General features: G+C 46.9%; 1 long non-coding RNA gene and 1 pseudogene across 1 annotated transcript in view; both read right to left on the minus strand.

The window, feature by feature from the left end:
• Window positions 1–13555, minus strand: part of LOC139234649 (uncharacterized) — a 219463-nt gene that overhangs the window by 59140 nt on the left and 146768 nt on the right. The window lies entirely within an intron of this gene.
• LOC139251398 (5S ribosomal RNA) lies at window positions 13159–13277 on the minus strand (annotated as a pseudogene).

Raw genomic sequence — 13555 nt, forward strand, 5'->3', positions numbered from 1 at the left:
GATAGTTAAGCGAATGGGCTAAGGTTTGGCAGATGGAATACAAAGTTGGAAAATGTGAGGTCATCCACCTTGGAAAAAAAAACAGTAAAAGGGAATATTATTTGAATGGGGAGAAATTACAACATGCTGCAGTGCAGAGGGACCTGGGGGTCCTTGTGCATGAATCCCAAAAAGTTAGTTTGCAGGTGCAGCAGGTAATCAGGAAGGCGAATGGAATGCTGGCCTTCATTGCGAGAGGGATGGAGTACAAAAGCAGGGAGGTCCTGCTGCAATTGTACAGGGTATTGGTGAGGCCGCACCTGGAGTACTGCGTGCAGTTTTGGTCACCTTACTTAAGGAAGGATATACTAGCCTTGGAGGGGGTGCAGAGACGATTCACTAGGCTGATTCCGGAGATGAGGGGGGGTTACCTTATAATGATAGACTGAGTAGACTGGGTCTTTACTCGTTGGAGTTCAGAAGGATGAGGGGTGATCTTATAGAAACATTTAAAATAATGAAAGGGATAGACAAGATAGAGGCAGAGAGGTTGTTTCCACTGGTCGGGGAGACTAGAACTAGGGGGCACAGCTTCAAAATACGGGGGAACCAATTTAAAACCGAGTTGAGAAGGAATTTCTTCTCCCAGAGGGTTGTGAATCTGTGGAATTCTCTGCCCAAGGAAGCAGTTGAGGCTAGCTCATTGAATGTATTCAAATCACAGATAGATAGATTTTTAACCAATAAGGGAATTAAGGATTATGGGGAGCGGGCGGGTAAGTGGAGCCGAGTCCACGACCAGATCAGCCATGATCTTTTTGAATGGCGGAGCAGGCTCGAGGGGCTAGATGGCCTACTCCTGTTCCTAATTCTTATGTTCTTATGTTCTTATGTCGAAGGCCAAGAACTGATGCCGAGGAGAGATATAATAAAAGCTACATTTCCATCAGATGTGTCATAGGGCAGACAATAGGCATGCTGAAAATGCGCTTCCGATGCCTTGACAGATCTGGAGGAGCCCTTCAGTACGCGCCAGCCAGAATCATCATGGTCTGCTATGCCCTGCACAACATAGTGCAGTAGCAAGGATTAGCGCGACATAAGGAGCGCACAGTCTCTTCAGAGGAGAAGGAGCATTAGCTGGAAGACATGGAGGAGGAGCATAAGGAACCTGCTTGGGAGGCCAGGGATGGCCTCATCATGGTCAGATTTACATAAGTTCAGACATAACACCCATATGGCTGCCATATGCTGCACCAGGCTCCCAACACCCCACAGCAACACCATAAAGCATCCCTACCATGACAAGGCCATTCCTTTCACATTGACTACCATTGCTAGAGGTAACGTTATGTCTCACCATTCACTCCAACTCACAAAGCCATTTCTAAAGTTGCAGACACAATTGGCCATGATTGGAAAGTGATGAAAATAAGATTTTTTTCTGTGACATTACATTAATGTAAATGTCACACAAACAATAATTAAAATAGGTGCGCTGCGCCGGTGCTGGGTGTGCTTATGTCTGCTGATGGTGCACCCTCAAAGGCTAGAAGCTCCTCTGAGGAGTCATCTTCCTCATCCGCCAGGACAGTGGTGGGGGGAGGGCTCTTGATGGAACTGTGTGAGAATAATGAGATGATTTACTTTCATTAACAATGGGTAACAATGCCATTATGCAAATGATGAACATTCACTGGCTGCTGACATCAGTCCCAATATAAGTGATTGCTATATGCCATGTGGTTTTGTGAAATCTAATTCTGTCACCATGTTGCTGAAATGCCCCCTCTCTCCATCTCTCACCTCCAGCTCTGCGACTCCTGAGAATTCCAGGGTGACCTCCTCTGCTGCAGTTATGGTGGCCAATGAGGGAGGTTCACCTCCAGTTTTCTCCCTCTCCCTCTTCCTCTTATTGTCGGCTCTCTTCTCCTGCAAGGAGGCAAAGAATTGAAGTTTGAATGAGAGTGATGGAATGAGTGTAAGGAATGGATGGTTAACATCTTTAGAGGGTGACTATGAGGGAGTGTCGTGCCAATGCCAAGTGGCCTCCTTGTGTTTTGTTCGTTGGTATGATTGCATTAGGATGAGGATGAGTGTGATGGGTGGTTGGTCAGAAGGGGATGTGATAATGTAGATAGAGAGAGAGGGATGGGCGTGTGTGCAAGGTATGTTGTCATAAGTAATGATGTGCAGCAGTAGGGCTGGAAAGGCAGTGTGATGGGGATGTAATGAGAGGCACAGCAGGATGAAGTTGAGTGTGGCTTTGCACTCACCTTTCCTTATCTAATGAGATCAATGAAGCATTTGCGGCACTGGTCCTCCTGAACACATCCCTGCTGTTGACCTCCCCTCCTATATGGAGCCAGGCTCTTTTGATTTGCTGGGGAGGTCTCTTGCGCCCATCTGAAGGGAAGAGGACCTCCCTGTGTGCCCTCATTCCCTCCACAAGCATATGTAGGAGAGTCATCTGAGAAGCTGGTTGCAGCCCGCTGCCTCTGTGCAGTCATGTTTGCAAGTGTTTGGAACTCTCCAATGCACAATCCTAGATGAGTCTTCATATGCAATGTGGCCATGGCTCCTTTAAATATCCTGGCTGAAAACACGTCACCGATGATATCATCAGACCGGCACCGGCACCGTGACCTGCCACAGCGACTGTCCACTCCCGACCAGCCCAGGTACAGAAAATTCCGGCCTAAAAGTGAAAAGAAGCTGCATTAATGATTGTAACTCTGTTGTTAATTAACATATTATGGCCCGGATTTTGCGGTCAGCGGTGAAGTGCTCGCCGCTGACCTTGAAGCAAGCTGCCCACATAAATCTAGCGATCTCTGTGGCATCAATTTCATCTTTCCTCACGTTAATTTGATTCTGACGCCAAATCTAGGGGATGGCCCCAGACAGCAACAGTGATGTCATCAAGCAGGCTAAGCAGCCAAACACAGTGGAGCATTTTCACAGACAGTAAACCAAGAAGTAAAATATACTGATTATCCTTCACTTTTTATAAATTTTACAGAGACATTACAACAGTGACGACATTCCAAAATGACTTAATTGGCTGTAAAGCGCTTTGAGACGTCCGGTGGTCATGAAAAGCGCTATATAAATGCAAGTCTTTCTTATTTTCTTTAGAGAGCAAAATAAAAATGGTACATTCACATGGGATTCTGTTAGAAGCTGAAATATCATTATAAAACTTCTAAAAAAATTATTATATTAAAAAAATATGAACATTTGAAATCCACAACTATAAAATTAGTTTTGCAGGGCCAGAGAGGTTGTTCAGCAATAATTAGGACTTAGTATGCCATCAAAAATGCAGTTACACCTCATTGAACAAGGTTTAACTTTGTCGGGGTTTTTTTAACAGCAATTACAGCGCAAAATGGGAAGCTCTCGTCAGTTCAGTGATTTTTTTTTAAAACGGTCGTCAGCAGGGTCTTCAACAGCACACCCTGTGGAGGAGCAGGAAATCACTGACGGCAACTTCTGGATTTCCATGTTTAACTGCGTAAGTGCGGATGCCAGGAGTTGCTGCCGGTTTTGCAGGGTAATGACGGCGAATGCTGACAATTTCGCCATCATTACAACCACAAAATTCGAGCTACAATCTGCATCAGGAGCTCCTCCAAGTCAGAAACTCTGATGGTGTCAAAAATAACTTAAAAATCATGAAAAGAAACTTTTAAAACTCAGCAAGGACAAAAATTATATTAAAATTAAACTTTGCAATGTCAACATTACTTGTCAGAATTAACAATGTTTGCCACTAATAATTAGATTGGGGATTTACTCCAAGTGCATAACTATATATCAAAAAATTAATTGTATATTTGCTCAGTTATTTTAAATTAAACTTGATGTAGGGCAGGCATTGACAGAAGAGAAAGTGTGCAATTCCTCAGAGTCCGAAAACCACTTGGATACTACAACTGATGTGGCTTCAAACAATGCTGGGGAATAAAAATCTTTTCAAGTTGTACATTTGAAATATGTTGCATCTTCTCTATAGCTACAAGATTTGTATTACCATTTCTAATTTTTAATTTTGTTTCAAATTTACATCAAAATGACTTTCTAAACTATATTTTCGGGCAAATTAGATTGTGGCATTTGGGGTATGTCAGAGGATAATGTGGAAGAGAGTAAAGATGAATGTGAACTGGTGAATGAAAGGAGTCATTGCTTAGGAAATGTCGTAATTGCAATGTTAAATTTTATTTACTGAGCAGAGCCTCTGACAATCACTTGATTATGAAAGTAACTGGCCAGTACTGTGAACAGGCAAATGTTAAATGGTAATGATACTGGAATATGCAGTGGGGTTAAATCATTGTTTTTTATCCCTCTATAGGACCTGAATTCAAATCCACGCCAACCAGTGAAATGAAAATCTCTTCTCTAAATGCTACAAAGGTCCCGAGCAAAATGAGTTTGGGCAGTCTCAAATCAATTCCGCATGGAAGCAAGTCCATGGCACAAAACTGCCTAGCTCAGCACTAATTGGCACTAAACTGGCAAGCATACACAGAGAAGATCCCAAAAGGCTGGTGTGTGGGAAACAGAAAATTCACACAAGGGCGCACTTCTGTGATTCATTTTTAGTACGCCTTTGAAGAACATTAGAGGAGAATTTTATCCCCCCGTTGTTCTTCAGGACTTGCAGCAGAGCAACGCAGTTTTTCACATCCTCCAGTGAAAGGCCTGCACTATTACTGCTGATCCGGCATCACTGAGGACTTTGCTCAAAAAACGTCTGCCTGAGCTGCAAGCAGTGTGTATCGGTTGCTAGAAAACTGCAGCTAGTATGTCCAATGGGCTTTTTGAGTTCAGCAATCCTCAGTACATCCTTTCCATTTCTAATGACTGAAACACATTGCTGTTCCCAATGACAAAGAACAGTGATCAGAGCCCCGTATACACATTTCCGTATGCATGGTGGGGGGGGCGGGGGGCAGGGGGTCTTTGCTCCCTTTCCTGGTGATTTCAGCTGGCATCTGCTCACCTCACTTCTAAATTGAAGCAGATACTGTACGTCTTGGTGCAACTAAACTGGGGCAACAAGCTGTGCCTAACCCAGGTTATAGCTGCTGTGAAAATGTTTAATGTCGATGCTGGATGTAGCAAAAAGAATAAATATTCCATTCCTCAGCACTAATAGCTCTCAATTTGACAAACACAAGATTCAATCTCAAATCTGTGCTTAATAATGCAGAGTACCTGATTGTGATCTGTTCCTAATCCTGCCGTATAAGAACAAAAAATGGACAAACAGTTCAGGCTGAATTTTAATGGGGAAGGTGGATTGGGGCCTCCAAGGCAGTCGGGAAACCCGGGAGAAGGGGTTTCCCGCAGGCCTTGTCGACTTTAACGGCAGGACCTGATTTGCATGCGAAGCCTCTGTTTCCCGCCCGCAGCCAACAGATGGAGCGGCTGACTGGCCTGCAGGTGGGAAGCCTGTGGCACTAGGCCACAGAGAGGAGGAATAGGGTGGGGCCAGGGTTGGCCGGAGGTGAGGGTTGGGGAGAGAAGACTGAACCACAAATACTTCCGCAACTAGTGTGATATCTGTGACCCACAGGGCTTGGGCTTTTTTTTCATCAAATGCCCTCTCCAGATGGAACCCCAAACCAGCAGTTCCACGCTGACATCAGTCCCAACCAGAAGCTGCACTCTGCAGGTCAGAACCGGCTTACTGTTGCCTGCCACAGGGATGTGCACCATAGATGCGCACCATGGTCCCAGGGGCCTGAGGATTGGTGGGAGAGAGAAAAGATCGGGGCTGGAGGATTGGGGGGCAGGGGAGAGAAGATTGGAGCTGGAGGATCAGGCGGCGGGAGAAGCATTGGGGCTGGCCTCAGGATCACCGGGGGAGGGGGGGAGCGAGAGAGAGGACCAGGGCCTCATCGATAGGGTGGGGAGAGTGGGGATGGAGAGGAATGGGGCCAGTCTGAGGATTATCTATGGTGGGGGCGGGGGGGCGCGGTGGGGAGAGGCATGGGGCTGGCCTGGGGATCATGGGGGTGGGGGGAGGGGGTGGGCAGTGGAGGACAAATCTGGGAAGGCGATCGGAGGCCTGGCCTGGTGGGGAGAGGGTCTCCAATCATGGGGGTGGTGAATTAGATAGGGGTGCTGGATCCAGGAAGTAGGTTTAAAGGCACTTACCTCCTGGAAGCAGCAGTCCTTGCCTTGCTGCAGCTGTTGGATTTTACGGGGTGTGTAAAACCTGACCAGCTACAGCTACAAACAAAATGGAGGTTAAAGAAGAGGCTTCCAGCCTCATTATAATAATTAAATAGACCGCTTGTCTCTGTCAGCGGCTGCCCGCAGCCCCCCTTCCTGCCCCTGTTAAAACTGGAAGTGGGCGGGTTGGAGGCAGGATCAGATCAGGATCCACATTTTTAACACTTTAACTTCCCCTGCCCCCCCCCCCCCCACCACCCCACCCCACATGTTGTGTGGCACTACCACCGTGCTAAATGGGATAGGTTCAGGACAGATCTAACAACTCAAAACTGGGCATCCATGAGGTGCTATGGGCCATCAGCAGCGGCAGATTGTATTCCACCACAATCTGTAACCTCATGGCCCGGCATATCCCTCACTCTACCATTACCATCAAGCCAGGGGACCAACCCTGGCTCAATTCGGAGTGTAGAAAAGCATGCTAGGAGCAGCACCAGGCATATCTAAAAATGAGGTGCCAACCCGGGGAAGCTGCAACACAGGACTAGGTGCATGCTAAAAAGTGGAAGCAGCACGTCATAGAAAGGGCTAAGCGATCCCACAATCAACGGATCAGATCAAAGATCCGCGGTCCTGACACATCCAGTCATGACTGGTGGTGGACCATTAAACAATTAACGGGAGGAAGATGCTCCATGAATATCCCAATGATGGCGGAACCCAGCATGTGAGTGCAAAAGTCAAGGCTGAAGTTTTTGCAACCATCTTCAGCTAGAAGTGCCGAGTGGATAATCCATATCTGCCTCCTCCTGAGCTCCCCACCATCACAGCAGCCAGTCTTCAGACAATTCAATTCACTCTATGGTGATATTAAGAAGCAGATGAGCACACTGGATACAGCAAAAGCTATCGTGCTCATGAACTAGCCGCGCTCTAGTCAAACTATTCCAGTGCAGCTACAATACTGGCATTTATACAACAACATGGAAAGCTGCCCGGGTATGTCCTATCCACAAAAAGCAGGACAAATCCAATTCAGCAAATTACCGCCCCATCAGTCTACTCTCAATCATCAGCAAAGTGATGAAAGGTTTTGTCAACAATGCTATCAAGTGGCACTTACCCACCAATAACCTGCTCACCGATGCTCAGTTTTGGCCCCCCCAGGACCACTCGGCTCCAGACCTCATTACAGCCTTGGTCCAAACATGGACAAAAGAGCTAAATTACAGTGGTGAGGTAAGAGTAACGGTCCTTGACATCAAGGCAGCATTTGACCGAGTGTGGCAACAAGGAGCCCTAGTAAAACTGAAATCAATGGGAATTAGGGTGAAAACTCTCCACTGTCTGGAGTCATACCGAGCACAAAGGAAGATGCTTTTGGTTGCTGGAGGTCAATCGTCACAGCACATTGCTGCAGGAGTTCCTCAGGGCAGTGTCCTAAGCCCAACCATCATCAACTGTTTCATCAATGACCTTTCCTCCATCATAAGGTCAGAGGGGATGTTCGCTGATGACTGCACATTCGCAACTCCTCAGATAATGGAGCAGTCCATGCTCATATGAGGCAAGACCTGGGCCACATTCAGGCTTTGGCTAATAAGTGGCAAGTAACATTCGCGCCACACAAGTGCCAGGCAATGACTATCTCCAATAAGCGAAAGTCTAACCACCACCCCTTGACATTCAATGGCAATACCATCACCGAATCCCCCACCATCAATAACCTGGGGGTCACCCTTGACCAGAAACTAAACTGGACCACTCATGTATATACTGTGGCAACAAGAGCAGGTCAGAAACTGGGCGATCTGCTGTGAATGTCTCACCTCCTGACTCCCCACAGCCTTTTCACCAACTACAAGGTACAGGTTTTTTTTTAAATTCTTTCATGGGATGTGGGCATTGGTGGCAAGGCCAGCATTTATTGCCCATCCCTAATTGCCCTTTTGAAGATGCTGACGAACCACCTTCTTCAACCGCTGCAGTCCGTGTGGCGAAGGTACTCCCATAGTGCTGTTAGGGAGGGAGTTCCAGGATGTTGACCCAGCAATGATGAAGGAACGGCGATATACTTCCAAGTCAGGATGGTGTGTGACATGGAGGGGAATGTGGAGGTGATGGTGTTCCCATGCGCCGCCTGCTGCCCTTGTCCTTCTAGGTGGTAAAGGTCACAGGTTTGGGAGGTCCTGCCAAAGATGCCTTAACGAGTTGCGGCAGTGCATCTTATTGATGGTACACACTGCAGCCACGGTATGTCGGTGATGGAGGAAGTGAATGTTTAACATGGTGGATGGGGTGCCAATCAAGCAGTCTGCTTTCTCCTGGATGGTTTCGAGCCTCTTGAGTGTTGTTGGATCTGCACTCATCCATCACACACCTAACTTGCATCTATCCAACATCTTCTCATGGACAATTAAGGATGGTCAATAAATACTGGCCTTGCCAGCGATGCCCACATTGCATGAACGAATTTTTAAAAAGCTCCAAAACCACCCATTTTTTTTTAGACTATAATTCCCCCTTTCATGTTTGGTTAGCCCTTTAAGATGTCATAATAAGATCTAGTGCCTTTTTATCTAAGACTGTAGGACTAGACTTTTCACTTCGGATCACTAGGCTAGTGCCCATATATCGCCTAAAAAAGGCAGGCTATCGCCCATTTTGCTTCAAAAGTGGAAAGTTGGGCCAGAACATCGTCGGAAAATTGCCAGCCCAACTTTCGTGTCGCATTGCCGAAGTGATCACTGAGGTGATCACCCAGTGCAACTTTCGGCACATTGCCCACACATCGTCGGGCTGATCGCTCGCCGAGAAGATCACTGGACATCGCTGGACAAAAGTTGCTTTTACCTGGTCTTACTCACAGAACTCGGCACTACGGACGCCATTTTGAACGTCGGAGGAAGTGAGGAGGCTGCTTAAACAAGGGGCTTATAATTTGTGAGTTATTTAAGGGCCTTTTACTGATAGATCCACTCACATTTATACTTATACTTATATTTGTATTTATTTTCAGACAAAGGGCATGTATGACAACAGTGATAGTGATAATAGTGATAGTGATGGGGTCTGTAGCTTCTCTTCCATTACTTGTAAATGCTCATATGCTGGAGTCTGAAGTTGAGTTAAGTTGGATTTAGTGAAGGGGTCAATTGAAAAGGTGGCAGACTAATGTGGATGCAGAGGAGGAGAAAGTACAGCTGACGAACTTAGAGGAAAAAGCAATCTTACCTCAACTTGTCTGATAACACGTGCCTTAGGAGGTTGTGCTTCTGAAAGGGGGTCATCGATGAGATATGCCAGCTCATCAAGGGGGAATCTGCAGCCTACCAGCACCATCAGGACCACACTGCCCATTGAGGTAAAGGTTACTGCAGCACTATCCTTCTACGCATCTGGCTCCTTTCAGGCTTCAGCTGGTGACATCTGTGGTATCTCTCAGCACGCCACGCACTGCTGCATTCCACAGGTGACTGAAGCCCTTTACGCTCACAGGATAGACTTTATAAACTTCCCTATGATCAGGGAGGCACAAACCGGGAGGCCTTTGGGTTTCTCGAGAATAGCAAACTTCCCCAAGGTGCAAGGAGCAATAGACTGCACGCACATCGTCCTGACAGCACCTTTACAGAACACGGAGTTGTTTCGTAACCAAAAGGGATTCCACTCCCTGAATATGCAGCTCGTTGTCGACTACAACCAAATAATCATGCCAGTTAATGCTAACTTTCAGGCAGCATCCATAATGCACACATCCTGCGTGAGAGTGCTGTCTTTGACCTGTTTGACAGTCAGCCACGAAGTCATGGTTGGATGCTGGGGATAAAGAATATGGCCTTGCCAGTTGGCTCATGATCTCCCTGTGTAATCCCCTGACAGAAGCCGAGATGCATTACAACAAAAGCCACATACTTACATGCAATATCGACGAAAAGACAATTGGAGTGCTCAAGCACTCAGATGCCTGGACCACTCTGGAGGCAGCCTACAGTACTACCCTGACCAGGTCGCTGAGTTTATTGCGGTGTGCTGCATGTTGCATAACCTTGCTATAAGGAGAGTACAACAATTGCCAGATGGGGCTACTGGTCCACCTCAGGAAGGAGTGGAGGCGGAAGAGGCAGACGAAGAGGAGGAGGAGGAGGAGGAGGAGGAGGCTGGTGAGGACCTCAGGAAGGACAATCAGCCTGGCGATGGATCCGTGGTCCTAAACCCCCCAGCAAGACTGCAAAAACCCCGTGGGAGTTACGCAGCTGCAAAGCAATTGCGCCAGCAGCTCATAAATGAATGCTTCGCATGAACGTACATTGGGGACAGTCACAGTTACAGTTACGGTTATGAAAAGACAACAGTTGTGTTTGCGTTGAGTTATATTTCATGTTGCCTGGCCTGGTCATTGTTTTAAACAGTTGCTAATTTTACCTTAACTTACATTATTAGACGACACTGCAGAACAATTGTAAAATGAAATATATTTTAAAAATTATATTAACAAAATCTATTAATTATTTTAAAATAACACCCAACCACCCACACACCCAACCCCGCCCCCAACCCAACCCCAACAGTGAAACAACAATAAAAACAACAACAATAAACAATGAACAATATCAACAATATAAAAAAACATTGCTCTCCCCTTCCTACCTGAGGCCACGTTTCCCTCCAAATCCTGGACCCCCGCCCATGTTCTAGCTCCACCCACCCATTTTGGTCCCCGAGTACCGAGACAAAGCTGGTGTGTAGTAGGCAACGGCAAGACTTCCTGCCGCGGTGGAAGTGATGGTGGCGCGATGGGGGGGTGTTGGAGGGGAAGATGAATCCGGGGAATCGCCTTCCATGTCAGAAGGAAGTGCTTCCTCCTGACTCGCTTGTGTGCTGGTGGCATGTTGGATGATGGCACCTTGGGGTTCAGTGCCATGCCCCGCCACTATCGCATGCCACAAGGCATCGATGGAGGCAGTCATTGCACACATCTGCCGGATCATCTGCTGCAAATCCTCCGAATTGTGAGCACACACCAGGGAGATGTCCGTCGTGAATACCACGAATGCCTGGAGATGCTTGCGACTATTCACGACACTCTCCTCGCACAGTCTGGTCAAGCCCTCAATCTGATCGGCCAGAGAAGGCGTGTGCTGACCTCGCTGACCTGACCTCCGTGGAGTCGCTGTGAGCACTATTAAATGCCTTGGCATCACCGGCTGGACGACGCTTTGTCCCACTACCTTGTCAGTCGAATACGACGTTGTGCCGCAGGTCTCACAGGTCCATCAGGTACATCAAGCATGGGGATGGTAGGGGCATCCTCCTCTGTTTCCACATAGGGTGCTAATAGGGTGTTTATCCACAATTGATGCACAGCTACAACAAAGATCGTGTTTAGGAGCTAATGCTTCACACAAATATCTCTCTCGACTGCAATCTCTATTGAACTCAGCAATGACAGGAGTTAATGTCCCAAAGTGTCCCAGGGCAGACAATGAGCAAGGGCAGCTCTGCCCTAGTCCATGCTGGGTCACTGTGTAAGCGATAGCAGCCAGAGAGACTTAAAAAGGGCACAGGTTCATAGCCCTGTCCAGATCTTAGCAGGGAATATATGTAATATATCTAAGAATAACAAGCTTAAATTCAATCCAGGATATTTATAATTATAATTACAATTTGCATCATTACAATATAAAATCTATACTTACGCTTGCCGAAGTAACCAGGCTGTTCCAGCACTTCCGGCACTGGTCAGACCCCCTCGCCTTACGGAATGCCGAGGAGACCACGTCCATGGTCTCGGCCCAGATCTTTCTGTAGGCCCAGGGTTAATTGGGCCCACCTTGAATCCACCTCACTGACCAGGGCCTCATTCGTCTCATCTGAAAAGGGCTTAGCTCTTTTCCGTCTCTCCTCCACATCATGAGGACTTTCATCCGAGGATGACATTTTTTTACTCTCATCACTTATTTTCTCTCTACTCCACACTCTTCTTCCTCTCCTTCCTCTCTCTCTGTCTCTCCCCCCCCCCCTTTGCCTTCTGCACATGTGTGGATGACCCCTGACCTCCCGAAACACAGGAAAACTTGTTTACCAAAAGAAAACACATGCGCAGAAGTCCGTTGCTTGGGAAGCTTTATCTTCCACATTTCTGAGGCATGTTTTGCATCGCTGGGATATCGCTGGGCCCAGTTCACATTGCTGAGCTATCGCTGAGCCAAAAGTCGCGATCCCAAAAATGGGCGATGTTCCAGTGATCCTCAAGGCTGATATCTCACCAAGGTTGGAACATCACCCAGTTTTTGGGCCCTAGCGATCTGAATGGAAAGTCTAGTCCTATATGTGATTCATTTTGTCCGTTTGTTTTATCCTTCTATTACATTATATAACTTGGATACAGTTAACAAGCTGCAAGAAGGTGTTTATTTTTTCAAATAAAACATGTGTTACTTTAAAACTACAAGAGGGTAAAATTCTCCCTTTAGCAAAGATGTTAATTCCTGTTTTGAAATAATGCCAATTTTTGTCTGTAAAATGATAGATCGGAGAAATTTCAACTGTCCCCTTCCCCCCACCAACAAATGTAGTTCTGTCAGAACACTATTCACAAGCTGTGGAACTAGGCTATATAGAGGATGTGTTGGTCTGATTCAGGATACTTTTCATACTCTTGAAGATAAAATAAACTTTTGCATCTCACACATGTGGGCTGGATTTTACGAACCTCGGCAGGTATGTGATGAGCGACATCGGTGGCGGATCCCGACCCTGCTGTTGGCTCCAGCCATTGGGTAGAATGAATATCCCCTGATTGGGCTTGTTAAGCCCGCCCACCGCATTTTCCAGCCAATTAGAGGATGTGAGTCTGGTGATGTCATTTGATAACACGTCATCAGCCAGTTTCCTTGAAGGGACCATGGCCAACTTTAGTTTGACATTTATGCTGTCAGTGTTCTACAGCATTGCGGTGCTGCAAACACTGACAACTCTTTTGGGGTCCTACTGCACCTGGTATTCCCAGGCAGTCTCCCATCCAAGTACTAACCAGGCCTGACTCTGCTTAATTTCCGAGATCAGACAAAATCTGGCGTTTTCAGACTAGTGTGGCCATAGGCGCAAACACTGACAAGCACTGCACAGAGGTGAACAGCTGCACCCAAGCTCTCCCATGAGTCCTTCCATAAGCTTATGAAGGGGGTTACAGTATGCAGGGAGGTCCTCTTCCCTTCCACATTGCAGAGGAGGGCACAAGCCAGGATGTGGTCAGGAGGACCTGGGTGCAATGGCACAAACATTTCAATGATCTCAGTAGATCATGAAATATTACTGCAAAGCCACACTCAACCTCATCCTGCTGTGCCTCTCATCACATCCCCATCATTCTGCCTTCCCT

This window comes from Pristiophorus japonicus, chromosome 2 (genome assembly GCF_044704955.1).
Source record: "Pristiophorus japonicus isolate sPriJap1 chromosome 2, sPriJap1.hap1, whole genome shotgun sequence".
Lineage (NCBI taxonomy): Eukaryota > Metazoa > Chordata > Chondrichthyes > Pristiophoridae > Pristiophorus > Pristiophorus japonicus.